This window comes from Oxyura jamaicensis, chromosome Z (assembly GCF_011077185.1).
Source record: "Oxyura jamaicensis isolate SHBP4307 breed ruddy duck chromosome Z, BPBGC_Ojam_1.0, whole genome shotgun sequence".
NCBI lineage: Eukaryota > Metazoa > Chordata > Aves > Anseriformes > Anatidae > Oxyura > Oxyura jamaicensis.
Genome location: NC_048926.1, coordinates 57,125,353 through 57,151,265, shown reverse-complemented (window position 1 = coordinate 57,151,265; position 25,913 = coordinate 57,125,353). Strand labels below are relative to the sequence as shown.

The window sequence follows — 25,913 nt, the reverse complement described above, 5'->3', positions numbered from 1 at the left end:
CAACTACTCCACTTCACTGAAGCATTTTATTTCTTTCTTTGTTCTTTCTTTCTTTCTTTGCTATTACACTGCAAAATCAGCATGTTGTGGGATCAGCTTTGGTCATGTTCATTACTGCACTGACTGCCGCCACTCACAAAAAGTGAGTGTACAAAAAGTGTTTGTGTATTTGTTTTTGTGTACAAAAGTGAGTGTACAAAAAGTGTTTGTGTATTTGTTTTTGTGTACAAAAAGTGTTTGGCACAAGACCATCAAATTAACCCTTCTCAACAGAACCTAAAAAAAAACAGGAAAACAGGCGGATACCAAAGAGTTGGGAGAGCTGTTGTCAGAAAGATGCACGTACATGCAGATGACCCAAAAGTATCTGAGGGCTGTGGTGCCATCCAGAGGGATCTGGACAGGCTGTGAAATGGACTGAGAAACCTCCGGATTCAGCAAGGGAATATGCGAAGTCCTGCAAAGTTGCTTTATACTCATTTTCAGGTGCAGAACAGGAGGTAGGGGTCACCCTTGTGGATACCAAGTTGAGTAAATCAATTAAATGTGGTAGATTCATTTGCCTCAGCGACCTTTGCAGTAAGATCTGAGAGAAATATATAGCAGGTGAAGGGGATAATTAGTTTTAGCTATGAAAGTTCTAGCCTTCCCAAAGATAAAGGCATCAGGAATTGATGGTACCAAGGATTTTCTCTGTGGATTTTGGCAGCAAAAGATGAAAACTTTCTCTTCCAAACTGAGGTAACTTAGTTATAACTCCAATGTCCTTACAGGGGAAAGAATTGGTAAGATGATGACCAGAAGCACAGAAAAGTCTTCCACAGATAAGCTGGTTTTACGGTTTATAATTCTTTGGAAAACAATGAATTCATGATTACGGAAACCACAAGGCCCACATAGCTGTTAATGTTATGTGGGTCAGCTAAATGTAGACCTGTATTTAGAGATTTTCTAAAAAAAATACATACAAAACCAAAAAAATATTCTTGACTTCTATGTCATATTTTAGTAAACTTTTAGAATAAGTAACACACCAGCTTAAAAAACTCTTTAAAATATTTTGAAATGTTGTTTTTGTGAAGAAATTTTACTTTCCTTGAAACAACTCACCTTTAATTGGTTTTACAGCAAAATATTAAGAGCTTGATTGTGAATCATCCAAAAAACTAAGGAGTTTCCTATAGTAGAAGCTGCTGCTTCAAACTAGACTTTTTTGGGGCTGTTCCTCCAAAAAACTGAAGATGAATTTCTACCATAACCCGAACACCACCGTATTTGTAGGCTGCCTTATATTTGCTTCCTCCTCTTGCTCTGGAGTGGTTTGTCAAGCTGATGCTCTCCTCATCCCACCCCAGCAGAGTGCTACTTTTCCATCCAAGCGACCAGCCAGCATGCCAGTCTGTGCTGCTGTATGTCTGTCTGTAGAGAAATGGTGTGAGCATGCAGCTGGAAATATCCCATTTCAGCAGCAGTCCACACTGGATTAGGTGTAATATAATTCTCATTTTAAAATCGTTTATCTTCATGAATTGTCTCATATAGGTGGCCTCTTGGTTTAATTTAGATTTTGCAAATTTTTACCTTCTGCTACCAAAACCTTTTGCACATATGGATACCCAAGGAAAACAAACAAACAAAACCCCTACTATTGTTTTTATTAACAATCTTTTCTACAGTTTGATCAGCTGAGCATAAGTATGGTGCATATTTTTAAAATAAACCTTCATGATGACAAGAAATCTACTGTTCATTCCATGGGAAGAAATACAGCATTTATACTTTGAATGAAGAACTGTGACTTGAATTTTCTTCTATATATTACAGCAGTTTAATTGAATGCTTTCTAAATGGATTTACTCTGCATGCTTTCAGAATATATTGAATGTGGAAAATAAGTTTTTTTTTTCCTCTTTTGGAAATAAGTATTAAATGAAAATTCACACAAAGAAGTGCAAAAGAAAAAAAAAAAAGAGACTGCCTGAATACCTACATTCATTTTGAGGGATTTGGCTGATCTGTTAGCATTTTTGTTGGCGTCCTATTGAGAAACGAGTTCCACTTACAATATGAAAACAACCTATCTATACCAAGAAAAATCCTTGCAATTTACTGACATATCAGCAGGTATAGAGAGTTTTACCTACTGGACAGCTTTCTTTTGAGATTAATTGAAGCTTTCTACAGAAAAGGGATAGAGGATTAGAAACTTATTTACACTCTGCCTTTCACTTTTGGAGATCAATAGGTTGACAACACAATTTGTAGGTTCTTAACTGCTATGAAGATTGAGAATCTCAAAAATATCAGAAACCTTATCAGCGAAGGCATAAATAAACCCTTCTTAGGGAACAATAAAGGAAGTGTTCAAATCATACTTAGTAGACTACATGTGCAGCAAAAGAGGTCACAGAAATTAAAAATAAAAGGAGGTATAAAAAAACAATAGGGCTGTAATAGGTGATTATACAAAGAAAGAACACCAACATTATTTCCAGGAGGGTTAGGTTTATTATTCTCTGCTAATTTATAAAATATGATGACATTAGAAACAGACTCAGAACTCTTCTGCAAGCATCAAGAGATGCTTGCAGAAGCATCCATGAGGAAAAACAGACAAATCAAGAGAAGCAAAAATTTAATTTACTGTCTAACATTTCTTCCCTCATTACTTCAAGATTCAGGCAGCACATTTAAATCAATAGTTAAATGACGTAGGCAAGCACAGATGTTTAAACTACATTCCTGTTTCATCCTTGACATGCATGGACAGCATCTATGTGCATAACTAAGACAGAACAGAAGCTTCCTGGAAAAGGAGTCACAAAGTCAAAAACACATACTGAAAGTGTCAGAAAAAACTACTTTGAATTTCTTATTTATAAAAAAGGATTTATCAGAAGTGTTTTTTACACAGTTGAAGAAAATAAGGAATTTTGTAATGAGACAAATGCCACTAAGGTGTTTGATGACAGCCAGTAACTCTCAAGAGAAGAATGCTAAAAGATTGTGAAAGTTGAGCAAGCTAAACAGTGAAATTACAATTCTGTACCAAAGACAATTGTTTTGTGATGCAAACTGTCAGAATGGCTGCCACCAGAGGCCCTGAGGTCTGCCCACAGCTGCTGTCATGAGCTCCTCAAGGACAACTGAAATGGGCAGACTTCAAAGTCCAGACAGTTCTTATTTTGTCAGAACAACTTCTAAAATACTTAATTTCCTAAACAGTGAAAAGTCATAGAAAATGCATATTAAAAAAAAAGGACGTAAAAAATATTTAACTGCTGTTTCAATGAGATCTTACAAAGCAGCCCTTGCTTAGGATTTGCTTAGCTGCCAACAAGTAGATCTGCCTCACCAACCATGTTTTCCCCTTTCCCAAAGTTTCTGAGACTTATGCATTGTTACCATGTCCTTTTCTCCATACAAGATTTCACCTATGCTAGAAACTTGCTAAAGAAAAAACGTGAAAAGATAAAAATGACAAATATTACTTCTCAAAATGATGAAAAAAGTCAATTATAATATCACTGAGGTGGGAGACAAATTTCTGAAAAGAAGGAAACATAACATTATATAACCTACAGATATGCATTGGTATGTTTCAGACCAAAATAAAATTAATTCTCTTGGAATTTATTCATTTTCTCCATCACCACACTGTAAACTATTAGGTATAAACTTGTTTAAGAACAAAAGATTGTACTTTTGCTACAGAGATATGTAAGCAAAACACCAGAAAAAAATCATTTCCTGCTCACATTATATAAATATATAAATTTATATAAATAAAATTAGATAAATATTGTAGCATTACTAACATGTCAGTAGATTTCAAGCAGGAGTTCATTTTTATAACCCGATTTTTCATTCTTCCACATCCACAGACAAAAAACAGCATAGTAAAACATAAGTTGCACATCTTTTTAGAAATTCTTAAAAGGCTTTTATTTTATTTTTTCCTTACCTTATAGAACTAATTAGTAACTATCCAGTTTCTAAGTCAATAGCCGTTAATAAATTGATACTATTTTTTTTTTTTTTATAATCCTGAAACATTTGCTTGTGAAACTGCTTGAAACACTCTAATAAACGGTGAGATGCAAGAAGTCCTTTCCTTCTTGTGGGAATCATGCCTTCTCAGAATCTTGAAGACCAAAGAGTGCACATTTAAAATGGCCATTCTGCATTTCAATGCCATTTGAAATGCATTTTATTTCACAATAAACCACCTTGTGATCCCTTTGCTTTGAAAAACCAACAAAATAAGAAAAGTTCTCTTGTCAAGGAAGATCAATGCTTTTCACTGAAAGATGACACCTTTGCTAAATGCTAATTTAATATTCTGAAAAAATGAACAAGTTGGATGGTACTAATTACTTGCTTAAAAGGGAAAACACTTGAGAAGCTTCCTGCTTCATTTTAATATCTAGATTACTATCAGTAGCAAATGCAATAACGATAAATGTTCACTGAAGTGCCCTTTGTTTTCCCTTTGCTGTGGAAAAAAAAAAAAGAAATTACTAAAGCCAGGATGTTTTACAGAATTTGGATTAGCCTCCAAGGATAAAGCAAATGAAAGATCATGAGGAATATTTAAGTTGAATTATGCTTTACAGATTAATGAATTAAAATAATTGCATGTTCCTTCACTAAAAAGGACTTCAAAACATGCTCGCTGAGTTCCTCAACTCATACCTATATGCACTCATACACAAACAAAACCAACATTTTTTTTCAGTCACAATGTGCAGGATTTTGTCAGCATAGCTATTTGGTGTATTTTGAAGGGCCTTGTTCCAACCACTGCCCTGTGCAGAGTATTTCGTTTGAGAGACCTAGCAGAGTATTTCGTTTGAGAGACACACACCAAGGGAAGAGGGCTGATGGCATTCCACCCTCAACCCAAACAAATGCACAAAAACCCAAACCAACCAACCAAAAATTTTTTGTTGTTGTTTTGATTTTTTTTTTTTTTCTCCACAGAAGTGACCTGCTACAGATTAGAACCTGGAATGTGCCCCCACAGATCCAGCCTAAGTGACACAGTCAAACTACAATTTACAGCATTTTTGCTTCATTAAAATCACAAGCTACTTTAGATTTGCAGTAGACTCTCACAAACTTTTTTGAATTATTTTATTTAATTAATCTTGTAGTCTTTCCTTGTTTCAAAAAGCTCAGATAGTAACATCTCTTAATTAAAGAAATGATAATGAAAAGAATGGAAGTCATTGTATCTAATTCAATTTATCATTAGTTAACTGAGCAAGATAAGATGCAAACAAAAAACAGGTAAATGAATTCTCTTACAGTTCCTTTTTTATGGCAAAAACTTTTTCCTAATATATATATATATTTACAACTAGCATCAATGGAAGTGAAAATAATAATTCTGCAGTCATCAAAAATGGTTGGAAATCTGGTAATGGGAAGTAACTTCAGATTTTCTGTACCAAAAAAATGTAATAGAACTAATTAGCAAGCTTGTTTTATTGAACACAATAAAACAGACCACTATTTTATCCGAATACAATATTAACTGGAATCTTTAAAGAGCAAAAAGAAACGTAAAAAGATGAATTGCCTGTGATTACACAAGCAGCAGGCTTTTCTATAAACTGTCTACATAGATGGGAGTTGTATAGGATATAAATGGGTAATCAAGTAGCCCAAGTTTCTTTGGTAAAAGTCACCACTACATATGGGAAAGCAAGAGAAGTTCACATGAGAAGAGAGAAGACAAACAGAGCAGAACGAGAAGGGAGAGTAAAGAAAAAAAAAAGCAGAAACCAAAACCAAGGTGAGAAACAAATACTGAGAACATACTAGGTTCTGTTACGCTGGAAGAGTCAGTATCTATTCTTTTCAAGCAAAGAGCAAGTCAGATGAAATAATTACCTCCTGTTAAAGCCTAATCAAATTTAACAGAACGAATTCATGCTCAGAAAAGGTCAACCTTCCACAGAAAAATAAGTTTGCGTAATAGGTATCTGTTGTTAAGAATGATGTCTGAAACCACACACTTGAGGTTGCAATAACAGTGCTTTAAAAAGGCATCCATAATACAACAAACCTGCTACAATAATGGGAAAACGCATTTAGTATAGAACAAAGTCTCGTGAAAATTATTAAATCCCAGAAAACAGTAGCTATCAGTTACATGGAAAACATACAGGTTGATCCAAAGAGTTGAGGCTTAGAATTAGGAAAATGCAAAAGACTGTAACAATCTTGGCATATATACACACAGAGTACATTAAAAATTTTCCTGCCTTAACTGTGGGCAGATTCAGTATGAACAGTACCAAGCAGAAAAGAGAAGGCCTTAGGAATACTGTATATTAACTGAAAAAAATAAAATCAGTAAACAGTAGAGTATTTAGAATCAGGCGAGAGGAAAGAAAAATGCATATCAAAATAAAGCTCCCCTTTACGTCTGTGCAAATGTTGGGCAATATTCCAACTGTCAGCCAACTTGATAACTTAATGGGTAACATTAGCAAAAGCTACTCTCAATAACATGTATTTTGTCTTTGTATGAAATGTTGTAAGAAGCAAAAGGAAATTAGCTGCAATTTGCCTCGAGAGAAGTATAAATGGTGAAGTTCATGACTGATACTTTTCTCTGTATTTGGTGCCTCAGTCAAGCAAAATAAGGCAAAACAGATATAAGCTTTGGGGAAAGGGGGGTGGGGGGGGGTGAGCAGGAAACAAATAATCAGTTTTAGTGTCTAAAATTTCCCTGCAAACATGTGCCTTACCCAACTACTGGTCTAAGGGGGGAGATTGCAGGATGTGTATGTAAATAACTTCCACTTCACTCAAGCTTGTTCATTTCCAGAGCAGAGTGAGTCCAGTGCTCCAGGTTGGGAAATGCAATTCAGCTGTACACCAGTAGGACTAGGAAAGGCAATACAGGAAAAATAATATGGTGTTTTGTTTTCTTCAAACAATGTTTTAATTTAAGACTCAATACCTAAATAAACGGAATCATTGCCAAATAATAAAAAAAAGGATAGCAGCACAGGATATGAAATTAAATCTGTGCAAGATTGGGAAAAATAGCTTACTCTTCCTGTGATTTTAAAAAACATCTATTAATGTAGAAGATGTTTTCAAAATTTAGGAATTTTCCATAATTCAGCTAAATGGCAGTTCAAATTATTCTTAATCTCCTTTTTTTGTTTACGGCAGAGGCAGAAAACCTATTTTAGTCCAAGACATTTTAGTAACTCTATTGTCTGTCTTAGCTCATGCAGCAGTCAATTTGACTTAGGAGAATGGACATTTTTAATTCACATTTTTCTTCCTTTATTTGTTCAGATGAAAGCATACATAGGCATCAGGGAAGACTCATGTACCTTTCCTCTCCACTTACTAAGCTATTCAAACAATTACTTATTACATACTTGAGATCAACAGTACATGCAATTTTAAAAGCTTACTGACGTACTGGTTACTCCGAATTGTGAGTAACATTAGCTTACATTTATTCTCAAAATCATGGCTGGCATTTAACACAATCCTAGAATTAGACTTTATGCTAACAGCCATGGGTCATACCATTTTTTCTCTTCCGTAGTCTGCTCACTAATTTCATAGACAACAAGTCACCTTAATTTTAAGGATAAACAAAACTAATTCATTATTGCTAGCACACTTACAGCATGCAATTAAAATGCAGTCCTATCCTTGATCAAATGAACAGAAATCAGATACCTTTGAATACACAAAAAGGTTACTTTTTGAGGCTACTACTGAAGTAAAGCCTTTACATATCAAGAGTAGGTCCTTGGGAGTGCCAAAAATTAAAGATATGCTCTCTCTTTTAAAGATCTGGCCTCCACCGTCTGATGGAGCAAGAAAACGCTCTAAACCTAAAAAAAATATATTAGCTTCCTTATTAGAAAAATAAAGAGAACATTTTAATAACAAATCTGTGAATATGCACACATTCTTTTAGTTAAATTCTGAACCATGAAAAAAATTCATGACTATGTAATGTCACAATATATCGTGACATAGTATTTCTAATGAATGAGTGTTAATAAATGGGCTGTTGCTGTAAAAGGCAGATAACTGTACACTGCTGGAAGTAGACAGCTGCTGTACAACTCCAGAAAGTGCAAACAAAGCTGTACTGTGCAATTCTGCTCAACAACGTTCAAGAACAACTTAATTTCTCATATAATTGAAGTTCAGCTTTAGTAGATATACACACAGATGCATAGTACCAATATCAAAATCCTCAAGCTCTGTGTTTTCCAATTCCGGTAGGATGGCTGTGATTTAAGAATGATCCACTCTAACAAAAAAGAAGACAAAGGACAAAAGACTTCGCTTGTCCTTACTAATTTCAACAAATTAATTGAGAAGCATTTCTGCTTGTACAGAATCTAAGAATTTAAGGAGAGCTGTAAGGAAATCTGTTCAGCTTTAAAGAAAGGACTCAGTTCTTTGACTCAGTAAAGGTCTCATTGTTTATGGCCACTCTTACAGGCTTTATGTTGGTATTGCAAGGGATTTCCCCTCACCTCTCACTCAATACAACACTGGCAAAAGCTGCAGTTTGGTAGGTAAATGCAAATATTAACCTATTTTTGTATTAAAAGATTACCTGAGAATCACTGTATGTATGTATTTTACGCTGCTTGCATTTTTTTTCAGAACTTAATCTCTCTCCTGCCCTATTCCATTTTTCAGGTGATTATTTTGATTCTTGGAGAGCAGAAATTAAAACAGCTGGTTTTATCAGTGACTTATCATGTCAAAACACCGTCTTTTATTAAGCACCATGTAATTGATTTATGCCAGCACTCCATTCTGATGCTTGTTAACAGCTGCTGTGAAAGGAGGAAGTGAACCAGAAAGGACTCAGGGCCCCTAGAAGTTATCAGTAGAAGATCAGTTACTGGTAGGACAGCTTGATAAACAATGACAACAGATTAAACATCACAGAAAGCCAGACTTTAAACACCATTCAGTAATTTTAACAACATATGACTTCCCCTATCCTCATTCTACTTGGAGATTTCTTTTTATGAAACAGAACTAAGAATAAACTAAACAATAATACCACTTATGGCCTACAAAAAGAAAAGTTATGGCACTTTCTTATTTGTCCAGTTTACCTTTCCGCTGATGAGTCCACACATCCACTTGAGTATAGCTTATTGTCCTTTGTCAGTAAACAAATACAGAATAAATGTAGCCAGGCAGAAACTTAAACTTTTATCCCCTTTTTACCGATCTGACTTACCTTTTTTTTTTTTTTTTTTAAATTATTTAAATCTGATTTTTCTTTCAGTGTGTGAAAGCTAGAGGGCTGGAGATAGAAGAAATAAATACAAGTCACTCATACTCTGGATAAAAATAGCAGTAGAAAAGCTAGAACAACAACAACAAAAAAGAGAAAGTGATGAATATTCTCTTCAAAAATCCTGATTTTATCTTGCAGCGTTTTGTTGTTGTTTTTGTTTGCTTTACATGTATACTACCCTGTAAAATATGAAAATGTCATTTTGTTTTCCTGCCTATAGTCTGCCCGGGGCACGAATATGCATTTATGCAAGAAAAGAAAAAATAAAAATCAGTATAGGGTTTTCCACAATACTCAATTAAAAAAATATTTATGAAGTACTACACATTGAGCCAAAAACATATACCTCACAAATGCTAAGCTGAACATTATACCAATTTTTAGCATAAACATTATCTCTACTTTCAGGTATACTTCTTACTCAGAAGTAAATTATTCAAGCTGAATCCCCAAAACTGAAACCCAAAAGACTTCAAAAGTGCAGTACTTGAAAGTATTCAGATTGAAATTTTTGTACTTTGCTCACAAGTCTCTTTCTAAGATTGAAGTTTTTAGGTCAGCATTAAAAATTGTTTACATAAATATTTCATTGTCCTGTTTTAAGTTCTCCTTAACTATTGATTAAAAAAAAAAAAAAGAAATGAAAAGAAATGAGATCTTGTTACATATTTTGGTATGAAGTATGACAATTTATACACCCGCCAAGCCCCGACCCCCCCCCCAAAAAAAAAAAAAAGTGTGCTCAGCTCACAACAAGAAAAGCAGACCACCTACCAGCTGACTTGAGCATACTACCAGAAAGATAATCTGTACCTAGATCAGTTTTTGGGAACAGCTAACGTTTTCAACACCATTACTATCTCAAGTGAGGAAGCATTTTTGTCCAATGGGTTACTTTAACTGACAGTTTAATATAACAGGTTATTTCTCAGACTAATAAAATAAATAGGTGTAAAGTAAAAATTAGCTAGCAATCTCAATAAAGTGTTTTCAAAAATCTGACCACACCAGGTAGCCCGTAGAAACTGGACAGCATAAACAGTGGTCACGGATAGAGTAGAAAGGTTTTAGCATTACATATTCATTCAATTTCTGAAACTTGTTAACACCCATATGGAGGTATACGGCTTGGCAGAGAACATGCATTACTCCAAACTCAGCTTGGAGTACACAGCTTTCCTGCACTTACCATTTGAAACTAAACTAATAATTTCCAAATTTACCATAAATCCGTCGGTTCTACCTGAGCAACCTTGTGGCACTTCACTCTTGAAATCAAGGTACTGAAGAATCTGTTGTAACAAGGCAAAAATTAACTTCCAAGCCCATGATGGAAGCTAGGTGACAAAATAACGAAGACAATAATTCTGGAATTTCATAATTGGTGTGGCCTTTTTCAGATGAAATCTTCCGACATCCTAAGCGTGAGAAACAGGAGCAGAACTCATTCATCTGAACCTTCACACCAGCAGGACATCTTTTCCCCGTGGTTCAAATCAAATCCTACACTTTATTTTTTATTTTATTTTATTTTTTTTTTACAAAATACAAATGTCCAAGAGACACTAGCAGGCACCTGGTCCTTGAGCCTCACAGACAGGTATAATGACATTAGAAACCGAGACATGGGAAACGTCATATCTGAGAGAAAGAAACTCCATGGGCTAAACTGCACTTTGTACCCAGAGACTAGGACACTGTAAAGTGATTGTGAACTAAAAACAAGGAGTATTGATTTTAGATACAAACATCCTTCTGAAAATTAGGCTTCAAAACTCAACGTCAATTTTCTCTACTCAAAGCTAGATTACTGTAGCAACTACTCATGCCAGTCCATTGAGCAGCTGCATTTCCTTTGGTAAAATATTTTTACAACCCTCCTTGTATGGTTGTTTAATGGATTATTTAAAGTCCCATTGTTTGTGAGGAATGAAGAATTATCACGCAGTGCCGTTTCTCTGCAGCGAATGTCATTTCTAACTAAACCTTTCAAGAGGTAAATCTGTGTGTTCTGTACCAGCAAAGACCTCACATCTTCCGCTTATGTGAGAATTAATCACAGCACTTTATCAGATCTTTATAAATCATATTAAATGGTGTTTTTTCATACAATACGTGAAAGCAGAGGTGACTCAAATGCCAAGCAACTGTCTGGCATCTCATCAAAAAATTACACAGTAGACTTCTTTGGGCACTTGTGTAATAGAAGCTTAAGAAATGCTTATGTATGATTCTTATGAGATTACCACATAAAAAAATAACCACAGTATTTATTATTAAGATAATACTGACAAGGTGAAAATAGCTGGTCAAAAGATTGAAGAGAATGAGGGAAAAATAGCCATTACCTTGTAAAGGTCCTTGTAACTCCCTCCTGCATTACACCTCCTTCTCACACTCTGAGTTATGCCATGCCTGTCCCTGAGCCACTAGCATCTCCCTGCAGGAGTCATGTGCAGGTGCTCAAATGAACAAAAAAACCTATGACACATTTTAGAGTTAACTTTTTATATATCATATAAATTAAGCCTTAACTATATATACAGATTTATGAGAGATGCACAGAGAGGGGGAGATGCAGAGAGGTACTAGGGGCCAGGAAGGGTTAGGTAAGTAAGTAACAAGGAAAGTTGTTACATTCTTTATCCAATTGTTATCTGATGAAACCTGCTGGGAATTTTTCAGTTTTCCCACAAGTTGCAACTGAGTGTTCTCACCTTGCTAATGATTCTCACCTTGCTACACTGTTATTTTGTATAGTGCTCTGCTGAAACCTTAGCTGCATTCTGCAACCACTGCATGTCACTGTAGAAAAGACTAAAAAAGATTTTAGTAAGGTTTATGTAGATGGAGCCTGCTGATACGAAGGTAAGAGCCACATTAAGAATATGAACCTGACACTGCCTGTTTAAAAACCTTAAATAAAAGCAAATTAAAACCACAACAAGGAAAAAATACACCACAAAACAACACAGACATGTTATGGTATCTAAACCTGCAAACAGAAAAGATAAACAGCAAGATCTTTGAAGTTCTATCTGTACACTGTTTAAGAAAATATGAAGTAAACAGGTATCAGTTGGGACACTGCTTAGCACAGAGTAACATAATGCATGCTGTGTTTATTGGGAGGGGGCCACACTATACCGAGATGCATCAGTTCCAAAGACTCCTTCCTTTCCAAAGCAATATAAACCATGGCTTTAATACAAACACTGAATGTTACTCTTTTGTTGAAGACAACTAATAAATGAAACAGAAGTTCATACTGGAAAAATAACTGCCTTTAAGTTTGCACACCTGATTTATTCCTTGCAGTATATAGAAATAATATATAAAATTAATACTCGCTCTTGGAGAAACATAACCATCCTTACTCTCCATTTCTAAAGTTATACGCCCTCAGTAGACTGAAAGGATATCCAGAAGCACAGCTCCCCATCTAGGTTTGTATGCAGTTGCTACTTTCTCAACAAGCTACCTGAAACAAACAGCAGAGATGGCCACCTCTTTGGAGCTGTGCCTCAACCTGCGTGCAAGCTGCGCGAGCACCGCGAGACCAACTGTGGCAGACTGCCAAAAGCCTGAGCCCCACGGTTGAGGTAGATCTACACAGGATTTCAATCATAGATAAAATGAAATATTTATTAGTACTGTAACTGCAGAAAATACAACAGAGTCATACAATGCGTAACATAGCTATAGCTTCCTAACAGACAGCCTTCAGAGGTGTAACAAACCCTATGGGCCACGTGGAAGTAAGCACCTTGGAAATAACAGGCAGCCAGGTCACTACTCCACCTGCACCTGGATGCCTCACAAAGGCCAAAACCAGCATTATTCGTGCTCCATGCTCCCCTTGAGGAGGCTAAGTCAGGGCGCAGACGTGCACAGAGTTGGACTGGAGACAAGATGACAGAGGCAGAACAACTGTGGTGGTGCCATGAGGAAGCCCAGTGCCACTCGGATGCAGTTACTCCTCACACACCCCTAATGTAACTACTAGAGGGAAGGTCTGCTTTCTCTTTAACATGCATAAGCCACGTGGAAGAACTTTCCAGAAACATACCACTAGCAGCTGAGTCACCTCCCACTGGCTTTCAATCTGTTTTAACAGATTTTAATGCTGACCAAGGAACTGAGCTTGAAGTTTAAAAGGGAGAGACAAAAATCACATGATGCTGCAACCATCCTCCAGTAGGAATACATAAAATTGGTTCTCACATTGCTTCTTGCTTTCCCTATATGCTTCATTTTTTCCTATTCATCCCTGTCTGAAACGAGGTAGTTCAACTTAATCTGTAATTACTTATCTAAATTATGTTTTCATTGGTGTTTTGTATCTAATGACAAAACAGCTGCATCACTTACCAGTCTTGTCACTCTACTTTGACTCAAAGAATCAATTTGGACCCTGCATTAAGTTGCAAAGAAAAACATGTTTTCAAGTTGTTTAGCAGGTAGAGAGGCCTGATACAATAATTTGCAAACCATTGTGATGTTTTGGGAGAAAAAAATGTCCTTTTCAGTGTTAATTCAGGCTATATCTGACATTCCATGAATAAAAGCCAACACTGTGCTCTTTCAGCACAATATTGTCTGTATCAAGTAGAAAGTCTGACAGCTTTCTGGAGGGCTAATTTTGACTAGATGAGAGAAAGAAAAAATCTCACAACGATTAAATTTAATAACAAATAATTTCTCCACTGTTAAAAAAAATAAAAATACACAAACCACCACCAGCAAAACAACAACAACACAAACAAACAACAACAACAAAAAAAAAACCAGCAAATAAATTTTTATACAGACATTTCATAGGTCTAATGCTTAACTCCAAATTTTCTCAAATCCTGGAATACTTCTCCCATGTAGACAAAGTTTTACAATATGTCATCTCCAAAACAAAATGTAATAATACAAATTAAGAATCTACATAAATCAGTCCATGGTATTGCCTAAGACTGGAAACATTCTCACTTTGATTTTGTTGTGCTACTAATTATTAAAATGCATCAGCAGGCTCAAACATTGAAAAAAAGTTACTGACCAATGATCTCACTGAAATTATCACTTTTTCTGTCTCATCCAACAGTGGAGATCTGTTTTCCAATTATATTTAATATCTCTGGGCAGGAGACAGATATCTTGCTAAGTAGGAAAGTTAAAATTACCTCATAATAATCACAAGAAATTCTCCTGAGACCACCCTTTGCAATCAGGCTGAAGACAGATGGTGCCCACGTTCAGCACCAAGTAACACTGACCACTATATCTGCCACTCAAAAACACTTGAAGGATGAGTTCCATCTGTGTCTTAATTACTGCTATAGCAAAATCATCCACTGTAACGGCAACAGCTCCACAATTTTGTAACATTAAAAGATAAACCATTCTATAACTAAAGGACTAGCCATTATGAACTATTTACAGAGAAAAACATTAAAATCTTGAAATATGAACAAAGCTTAATAGCTTCCTGGGAAAAAAAAAAAAAAAGGAAAAAAAAAAAGGAAAACAACAACAATACATCTTCTGTGAAAGTATATGTTTAAAATACCTCCTTAAACTCTCATTCACTCACTAGAATAAAAAAGCAAATTTTAGGCTTATATTTTGCATGGAAGTATAGCAAATAATATCATGTTTAGGAAAATGTAACAATACTGCATTTGTTTTCATTTTTGAAGTGTTCTCTAATATCCAGCATAGAGCTTTTAGGTATACAATAACACACCAGAATTTCATACTCAGTTGTCACAAAAACTTGACAAATAGAAGTAAAAGATAAGAGATATAACCTACCTCTGTTATATTCAACATAATACAAAGAGCAGTATTAAATCATACTTGTAAAGCACACACATTATGGAGCTCTGAAATAGCAAACAAAGCTACGGGGGAGAAAAATACTACTGGTGAATTACAAAATCATTCCTGAAGAATACTTATGATGAAGAATAGAAAACATATATAAAACAACTGTCTGGGTACTTCTGCAAATACATGGGTATCTATCTCAACAGCTAGTTATATCTCAACAGAAATTCACATGCATTACTGAATTATTTTCCTAGAGCTTCCATGACATTAGGAGGTAGCTAATTCACTATACAGACTGTGAACTGAAGCACAGGACCCTGCATGGTATCTTGGGACCAAGCCAAGAACTAAATCAAGTCCACCTGCACCAAAGTGATGTTCACAACCCATCATCATAACTGATTGTCGTAAAGTCACAATGTCTTCAATTAAACTCAGAGCTAGAATAGGCCATAATTAGACTGGACACTTCTAAAAGCTTGTATTAGAGCTATGAGTGACAGACGTGTATTTTCCTATTATGATATCAAACTCTAATTACAGGAGGACAGAAATACTATATTTATCATTCATAATTTTTACAAGGTAGCTCCTATTATTGTTGGGCTACTGTAACTAACAGGTAAAATAGCATGGACATTGTGTACTTCATTCCTAGGTATCATGACCAGAACTGTTTCAAGATTTCTTTTTTTTTTTTTTTTTTTTTAAAGCTGATGACTTGAAAAGAAAAGGTTTTGTATTAAAACAAACTTGAGACTTTCTCAAACAAATAAAAGAAATTCCCTACTGTGTCCTTCTCAGGAGGAGAGAAACAGGTTGAACCCCTTTTACTGACACAAATGCAGTCGCCTTACACCTCTCACCTCCCAGAAGAGAACCAAACTTTGTATTGTCATGTTCATTCTCTTTGAATATAAATCCCAGTTTAAACTCCAAGTCACTACCATACTTTTCTGAAGAAGATGGCGTGCTCCTTTCCCACCCTTCCAAACTATGTCTCACTTCCCTTTGAGTAACCACAGAGTAAACTATAACCCTCTTTTCATGAATGCCTCGAAAATAAAGTAAAAGCAATCAAGTTATACTGAATTCTAAAATAATAAATAAGTAAATAAATAAAATTAAGGTAGCTAAAAATAGAAATAAAACCCTTCTCCTTCACTAGCCCCACAGCAGCATTTCTCTGTCACTGAAGCACTTAAAGAACACAATGACTGATCTTTCACCACTCCATTCTTTGTGCACTAAAGCTTCTTTCAGGTGTGTTGTAAGGACACAGGCAGGTGGCAAGAGACTCCTTACACACCATCAAGTGAATTTAATTAATCAGGCTGATGAATCTTTTAACTATTGGACTTGCTCAATAAGTAACAGAAGTGTACCTGTCCAAAATATCAGTGTCTGACAACTGCTTTACTTCTGTAGAAGTCTAGGGTTAGTTCTAGAATTAAAGCATCCTTCTGACTCCCACTCCTTTCCACTGGGAGTCATTTACAGACTTACATTCTGACAATTTCAAATTAAATTCATCCCCAGTTTAAGCTGTGCAGCTTTCACTGAAGTCAACATGATTTTTCAAGCATGATTCTTGCAGCACCCCCAGAAGAAGTCCATTTCCTTTTATATAAATTCTAGTGCACTGAAAAGAACGGTACTGCTTTAAAAAGAGAAAAAAAAAGAAAAAAGAAAAAAAGAAAAAAGGAACAAAGAATACAACCCTCACCTACAACCTCTCTGAGGTAATACATGATGGTACTACAGAAACAGAGGTACTTAATTGAATCATAAATTAATGTCTCTGCTAGAGCCACAGCACTGCTTCTGTTCTGAGGTTAAATAGTCAAAAGACAGAGAGAGCAAGAAAGCAAAATAATTGTGTGGCTTCACCATTTTGACTTCTATTTGGGTCACAAAACTAACAACACCGCAAATTGAGAGGTGAAGAGGAGGAGGCTTGAAGACCAAAACATAAACAAAAACCACATAAACCCCAAATGAAATCCTGTAAAAAACACTGAAGTCCTACTTCCCCCCTCATGCAGAACATGCCTAATAGTGTCAAGGGATTATTTTGCTTTTTAAAGAAGTTCTCCAGAATTAGGTGCTGTAGTTAAAAACTGTAGACACAAAATACCCAGCTCAGGATAACACAAGCTCTACTGAATGCTAAAACATTTTTCTCAGTACACTATTATTTTCTATTTGCCTTTATACACTTTAAAGAATCATCACCTAAATTACCCACCAGTGCAGAGTAATCACATATACAGGATATGATAATAATCTCCAAACCAGAAAGTCATAGTTTTAGAACAGGAGAATACCACTTTGAAAATCAAAACAGCACTGGAGCAAAAACAGGTTACTTGTTGATATGTACTGGAAGTATGTGTAAACCCACAGAACTTCAACAATCCCTTTAAAAGAACAGAAGTTCTAACTACTATTTCTACCTCTTTTATCATCATTTTGTTAAACACTTTTAGTCACAAGCGTTTACATAGTTTCAGGCAAAAGAAAGGCACACTGAACTTGAAAAACAGACAGTTGAAAGAATTTTATGCAGATTGTTCTTTGTTTTCATATGGCTACAGAGGGAAAATTCTACATCTTAGGGACAGAGCAGAAAAGTTTTCAGGGAGATTTTTGGAATAATGCAGAAAAAGTGTTGCACTTTAATAATGAAGAACAAGTGTTGCACATGGACTTTTCTACCTTTGTAGTCCTTCTGACTGAAGAATCCAATCTTCTAAAATCAATCCAATCTTCTAAAATCTGCTTATCTCTAAGTCATTTTATTTAGTAAGTCTAAAAATACTACACACATCCTGTCAGTAAATCTTAGCCAGATTGGGACACAATTTGTCTCATATTGACTTAAATGCAAGCTGCATAGCCTTCATCTCCACATTCCACATACATCTGTGCAAATAAAGCCATAACAGACAGGAGGCAGTTGAGTAAACACCAATGATTGATTCTCAGAGACTACACGTTTCCTCCATTGTAATTAACTTCTGTGGAAAAAAAAGGGCAGAAGCACCATCCTGTGGAGAGGAAAATATGCGAAAGAGCTTAAAAACTTTGTGTTAAGGGGAAAAATCTGGCCGGATCTAAGAGGCTGAGAAAGCTGAGGCAGCTGTGACTCCTCATGTGCAGGTCCAGGCAGAAGCGAGGTCAGGCATGTCCTCCCAGGAAGGACACCCACTGTGGCCTCGCCACCAGCCAGCTAGCCTCTCCTGATACCCTCACCAGCCATCTCCTTCTGTGGCCTCACCCTCACAGGTACTCATACACCTGCTTCCCTGGGCACCTCAACCACCCACCCACCAGCCTAGCTTGACCTATGCTGGTCACCACAGGCAGTCCCACGGCCGGAGGCCCCAGTCCAGCTGCCAGCCCTTAAACCCACCCACTGTGGTCCATCACATATGGGTGCTGAAAAGGGAGGGTCCCTCTGTCCTGTGGTTGGACACCCACTGTGGTGCCCTGGCCCCACACCTGCACAGACCAGAGCCCTCACCTGGGAAAGGGCCCAAAGGGAATCTGACAAGATGGGATGACAGACCACGCAGGGTGCCATCTGACTGTGGTGCCAACCTGTGTGCTATCCATACACAGCTGGCCCTTTTTAACCCCTTTCACCCTGCCCTTGCTTGAAAGATTTTTTTTTAATTTTTTTTTTGTCATAGTTTAAGAATGCCATGCTCCTACTATCAGATCTTGAAGTGGATTTTCTTGTTCAAACAAGGTCATCAAGTTACCTGTGATTTCTATCTGAATAGTAACTTTACAAAATCTTAGTGAAAATATTCAGAAATTTGCAATCCAAATTAAGTAAAAATCAATTCACTAAAATCACTTGTACCAGCTAACGGCTCTTGTATTTAACAGCTGTCTTGGACAGAGATTTTAAAAGCCACAAAACCCCACCAAAATGCTAGGGTATGGTTTCACTTTACAGCTAAGCCAAAAAACAAAACAGAACAGGGCAAGCTCAGGTGCCTATGCTCTGCATGCTAGTTGATTGTGTCTTCTCGACTATGACAAAATTTGTCATTCCACAGCTTAAAGTGGAATAGGTTCATCTTGCTAATTTGGTGGAAAATCTACTCGTTTTGTTACAGATTATGCTTCTATTGCATCATCCAGCTGGAAAAATTCACCCTCTATCAGTGAGACGAAGGTACCAGGTGAGTGACTCCAAGGAAAGCAAGAGCAAGACTGCTCTTTTCAGCAGCAGCCACACATTAAATTTACTTATCATCAAAATTTATTATGTCATTATGTTTATTAGGTAATCTTGTTCTTTCGTTATATAATAGAAACAGAAAGGGCTCCTAATTTACCCTGCTCAAGCTTTTTTTGCTTAATAACTTCTTCAGTCCATTTTTAAGGTAAGTATCTCCATCTCTTCATTCTCAGTATCGCTTTAAAAGTCCTCATAATTCCGCAATGTCCTCAAGCTGTATTGCCAGTATTCCAGACTTTTTTCTTAAAAAAAAGTACTATTTATCCTTTCCCTTATTCCCCCTATTGTCTTACTTGTTTTCTACTCAGAATACTGAGAATGGAGAAAACATGCCAATGATTAATGATGCCATTCTAATAGAGGATCTAAAGTACTTTTACAAGTATTACAACACAGAGTCCACCCAAACATGAACCCCTATAAATGACCTTACAGGATTATAGTGGAAGAACAAACACAAGCCTTGTTTTGATTAAGAATTGTTTGACTGTGACATGTGAACAGAGTCTAGAGCTCTGGTGGGAAAGAAAGGGAAGGAACAAAGAAAGGGAGAAAAAAGAAAGAAAGAAGCTCACAACTCCAATCTAATGCTATCTCCTTAGACAGGGACATTAAAGAAACAGTTGTGCATTGGACAATCACTGCTCCCTTGCTATATGGGTTATGTATTGGACGGTTGGGTCTAATCTGCCAAAGCAAATTTTTTTCTTACAACTGCTCCTCAAAAGCAATACTAAATAATTTATGCTGGGTGCATAAATTCATGCTTCCTCCTATGCCAAGGATACAAAGCAGGAAGAACTCCTGAATAGGAGAAAAAAAATACATTCAGGCTTCCACCCATGTTGTAGCTGCCAGGTACCTGCCGCTAACCAGAAACAGCTTACTTTTCCTTTCTTTCTAAAACCACCTGAGTAACTATTCAAGATGCTATTACCCAGAATTAAAATGAAATAGGACTGGAATTTAATCTCCATCTATGTGAGTGATCATCAGCAAACTGCTGATGTGAGCTGTGGTCAGATCATTAATCTTTAGTATAGCATTATGTGACAAAACTTTCCCCAATTACTTTAAAAACTAAAACAAAAAAAAAAAAAAAAATGTTTCCTTTCAGTGATAACCATGTAACATTGTTTGCATCCAGAAGACAATACAACCAAAGCATTTTAAAAGCAAATTTAGGCAGTAACAATTGATAGCTAATTGTCATTTCAACCCCTTTAAGACATGTTTAAAAGCATGTTGCTTTTAATTGAGCCTGTAGTTAAGAGCAAACGCATATGCTGGAGAGAAACGACAATGATACAGAAGGTAATTAATACAACGCTGTCTTTTGGGACAAGAAATACTGTTCTAAAGATTATAAAAATGGCTATGTCATCGCCATTAGCCCATACTACAAAAAGTAACACTTGAAACTACTACTTCCCTACCAGAGATTAAATATGCTACAAGAGTAGTCATTAGTATCTAGCTTAACTAGTAAAGTAGAATTATAAACTCCAATTATAATTCAATGTCATGATCTGAGAAAGACATTTTTAGTAAATAATGCACTATAACAATTTTCCCATTCCCCACCTCCCCCCCCACCTGAATATCAACTTGTGGCCAGAACAGGGTTTATATACATTTAAGCATAGTAGGTACTCCAAGTTAAGAGTGTAACTGGACTGGCAAAAAGTTAAGCATTTATGTTTGTATGCAACTTTTTAAAATTTATTTTGTCACATTTGAAATGCTTATTCAAGAAAGCTAGGCAAGTTAGAATTTCTATGATTAATATCGTAATAACTTAAACCTTAAAAATTATAATTACAAATTAACTTAATGCCCAAGGGAGAGTATTATTTTTTAACAATCTTTCATTGTTATTTTTTTGTTTATTTTTTATAAAACATTTGATGTTTTCTTTAATATTTATGTTAGCCTAACTTGCAAATCATCTTTTTATGTATAGATTCAAATTGGCCCACTGAAAAAAAAATGTCAACAAGTATACAGAAGCCTGTTCAATGAAAAGAACTTAGAAACACATGAAAACTACAGTCTACTGCTTGCATATGTACTTCAGATATGCTTTTTTTTTTTTTTTCCTTGATTGGAATCTGTTTCCTGATACAGTTTCTGGTTTAAAAATAGTATTTCCATTATTTTTTATTTTTTTTTTAATATTCCTAGTGTTTGCATTCCTAGTGTTTGCATCTTGTTTGCACTTAGGCCCAACCATTAACCTTCTTAATTTCACAAGCAACTGCAATAAATAACAAAATATATGCAACTTGAAATATGTTTCCATATTTCCATAATACAGAACTGCTCACATTGAATTCAATTGAACAACCACAAAATCCTCATAACCAGCTCTTTTCCCATCACTTTCAGAAGGGAAAATTATGAGTGGATCTTTAATATAAATTGCATGTGCCCAATTAATATAAATCTTTTGACATTTAATACAAGTAGTTTCAAAGCTCTGACTATGGAAACTTCAGGTTTTTTTTTTTTTTTTTTTTTTTTTTTTTTTTTTTTAACAAAACAGAGCACCTAAAACTGTTAAATAATAGAATATACTGTGATCAATACAAGATTGCTTTTAGTACATATAGAGATAATTTTTTGTAAGTACCAAACATGAAAGTTAAAAGATATCAATACTGGAAGGGAAAGTAGCTTCTTCAGTTTAGCTGAAATAATCTTCTTTATTATAGTATCTGATAGTTAGGCAGTCAGGTAGAGGAAAAAATAGCACATTTATCTTTGTATTAGAAAGAAAATATCCTTAGTCTACATGGGCATAAAAAAAATCCAAGAAAAGACATGATCATCACTAGACAGTCTAATTTTTCTAGTGCATCTTGCCTACAATGATTAATAATGTTTCCAGTGATCTTGCACATAGCATTAGACTGCCTAAGTGCCTTATTTAATAGCCAGTGCATACTAAGTACTTTCAGGACCCCACTCCCTGACAATTTACTATCTAAATAAAACATTGGACATCATGGTCAAAACACGCAGAATAAAACAAGTAGAGGGAAATAAAGTGTTTTTATTATTATGTTATTTATTTTAAGTATTTTTAAAGTATGCATGCTGTGTAGTTAACCAGAAAAAGGTAAACTGGGCTTGTATGAAATACTCTTCATGTGCATTAACATATATTCTCCCGCAACACCAAAATCTCCTTTTACAAACTTGATTTCACTTGCACTAATAGTTCTTCCCTCACTGCCCACCCCATATATTTTTTGTCTTAATTGTAAGTATTAAATACACAGATTTTTATTTTTAAACAAATAAAACCCCATAGAATTTTCGGGGTGGAGAAATCAAAAAATAATAAACCCAAAATGAAGTTATACGGCATTAAAAGAAGACACATTATTTATTATAACTCTGCAGCTCAGCTCCTCCAGGTTTTCTTTTTTTTTTGATAAAAAAAATAATCAAAAACTAAACACTGGGCATGGCCAGTGGCAACAATGGAGATGTAAAGCAACGCAGAAAGTGGACTGGAGAAGACAAAAAAATCCACCTGTGAAACCAAACAGTTCATGGCTTTTCATCTTGGGCTCACTAATAAACTTAGCTTGTAAGGCCAAAATGTACAAGAGCCTTCTCAGTTTCTCATAAAAATCAGTTTCTTCAGTGTTTCCTTATGTTTTTCCACTACTCAATATAAAAACCAGAACCTCTGCTTTGCTAAAGAGTGGCAACACAATTTCAATAAGAATTCGAAATTCTTGCTATAAGCAAAATTGCATGCAGAATAATTGCATGTGTACTATGTTTATCCACTGCTCCATTATCCACATAACTAACCCACAATTCAAATTACTTTTTTTTCCTCTATTTTCTTTATTTTTTTCTTATTAAAAGCTTGATCTTGTTTCTCTTAGGTAATGCTCCCATTACATATTTTGTGTTCTCTTCCGTTGATTAGAAAAAAGAGCTCAGGGAATTTAAATTGGTAAAAGAAAAAAAAAAAGAAAAAAAGAAAAAAAAGCTCTAATTACTTAGTAAAGCACTTTCTAAATTAAAGAATATTTAGTTTCCATTTCTCATATTGTTGAATATTATCTAGACTTTGTCAAGTTTAAATCACACAAGCTATGCAATTAGTTCACATAAAACACACTTTATGTATTTTGTGGACAACTGCAACAGAGGATAAAAAAAGCAATGCCTCACAGTGTTAGGATATAAAAAAATTATTAAATATGAAGCAAAAGCCACTTACCTTCCAGCCTCATGAATTTCTAAAATGATGCTAGACAATAGAACATATGGAGGAGCGCTTATGATCTTTAGCAAGGGCTGAATCATCTTCATGTAGATGCTCTGAATAGCCCCTGTATGCATACTGACATCATCAGTAAAGACTTGTAGGCAGAGGATACTATGGTAACCATGCAATGTGCTGCAAGAGAGAAGCCTTTAATTGCTTTAACAACTTCCTGAGGCTCTTGCTACCAGGCTTCGATTTGCTAAGTAGGAAATGAAGGCTGTCACAGAGGCAACGAGTGTGACGCTGTGCAGGAAAAAAACCCTCACTGAATCCCGTATCTATTAATTGCGATGTGACTTTTTAAGTGACAAATGTCATACCCTGAATCCATTACTGACATTTTCTGACACCTGCAAGCTCTACCAGAAGTCATAGGTCAAGAAATAATACTGTCAGGTAGCAATTTTATAATCATCTGTATTTTGCTTTCTTATTTGCACATGCTGATACCGATGCATTGAGATGTTCTTTCCATCAAGTAATGGCACAGCATTCAGTATAGGATGCTCTTCTCTAACAGGGGGTCAACAGACGAGTCACAACAGAATCTGAAGTCCAGACGCTACAGATCAGGTACAACGTTGACTGGCATGCTGTAAAATCCTAAGGCCACCACATATTTACCCCACTGTCTTTCAGTGACTGTCTGTCACTGTATCACGTATGAAGCACAAAGCTCACATAAATACTAGCGGCAGTGACATGATATAACCAACAAATAGCTGTATATGAGGTTTTGGCAAAACTTTCAAAAGAACTGCAGTATTTTCTCTTTATTTTGCATATAAATAGCTCAGCTGTTTTTTTTTTCTTCCTATTTTAAAAATTAAAAGCTAACAACACAAATAGCAAGAATCATACAAAACCAAAAGCAAGCCTTGGAGCAGAAATGGGACCCTACCCAGTCACATTGTTTTTTGTTTTCAGTTCCAACCAGCTTGGGGCTTTTGTTTCTTAAGAAGCATGATGGGTGGGGGAAAGAATCATTGTCCGTAGGTTTGACGTAAGCATGACTGTGTTATTCTGAAACCAATTTCACTGCTTTAACACAAATATGACACACAGCGCAAAATAACAATGTCAACACTCCAGTTCTGAATTCCCCAGGAACTCAGCTTCCCCTTCTTGGTCATCTCCCAAGCTAATGCTCTGCTTGAACACTGAGATCAGTTAAGAATTCTTCTAGATGGAGCGTGACAGTTACTCAGAAACAACAGAATCAATCATTTACATCTTTTGCTTTTGGCTCGAAACTGCAAGATATAATCTTTTTTTCTTTTTTTCCCCTTAAAAAGGCAACTGTTGAGAAATGTTTAACAGCTTCTGTTTCAGTCTAGTCTTCAACTCCTGTTTGCCACAAGTGTTAGATTTTTTTTTTTTTTAAAGTAAAATATGCTTTCTTAATGTATAAGTACATTAAACACTGGAAGATTAATGCTACCGTATTTTAATTGCTTTTTGTGAATACTTGGAAGTCTAAACCTTTAGTTCATAGGATGATTCATTATACAAGTACTTCAGTATCACAGCTGAGATGTCGAGTTCATACTCTGTACCTGTGGAAAAAGAACAGCATACCATGCTGAACAGTACGGCCAGCAGTCTGATCTTCACACACACCATTATCATGTGGTATCAAGCACAAGTGCCAATTAAGACATTCAGGTTTCTGTTTAGACTCCAGTCTGCCAATGCAAAAATGTTTCTGGAGAAATGAAAACTGCCTCCTGTGCAGGAGGCTGATGTCAGCTTCCCATGAACACACAGAGATCCTAGGCATGCTTTATGGTTAGGATTCCCCCTGATGTCTAAAATGAATGTCTAGAAGAGCTGCTGAAATGTGTTGTTTAATAAGTGCCACAGTTTCAATTCTAACATTAATCAAATCCTTGCAAGGAAGCTGCGCTTCCCACAGGTAGGTTGAAAATTCTGACATGGTAGATTAAGAAGGCTTTTAAGGCCTCATATTCCAACCACTTCCAGAATTAGCTGTCATTCAACACATCAAATTTTGCACTTTTTAAAAAACAACCAGCCAAAGAAAAACTTGCTGGCCTTTTTTCAAGTACAAGTGCAGAATACCTGTACTTTACATACACAGACCGCTTTTCATAGCAAACTTTCTGCATGCATGTCTGGTTTAAAAACTATTGAACCACAGTACAAAAAAAGCACATTGCTCTCCATCACAGCCTTTGCTACTTCATACATTCAATGCTATG

The 25,913-nt window shown here is 35.7% G+C and overlaps 1 protein-coding gene across 5 annotated transcripts in view; it reads right to left on the bottom strand.

The window, feature by feature from the left end:
- Window positions 1–23,785, bottom strand: part of PAM (peptidylglycine alpha-amidating monooxygenase) — a 119,739-nt gene extending 95,954 nt beyond the window's left edge. For 2 of the 5 annotated variants that reach the window (XM_035310397.1, XM_035310398.1), the window contains exon 1: window positions 23,644–23,785. The gene's annotated coding sequence lies outside the window, so the exon portion shown is untranslated. The remainder of the gene's footprint in view (window positions 1–23,643) is intronic. The other 3 variants (XM_035310396.1, XM_035310400.1, XM_035310399.1) reach the window with 2 other exon arrangements.
- Window positions 23,786–25,913: the final 2,128 nt, after the last annotated feature.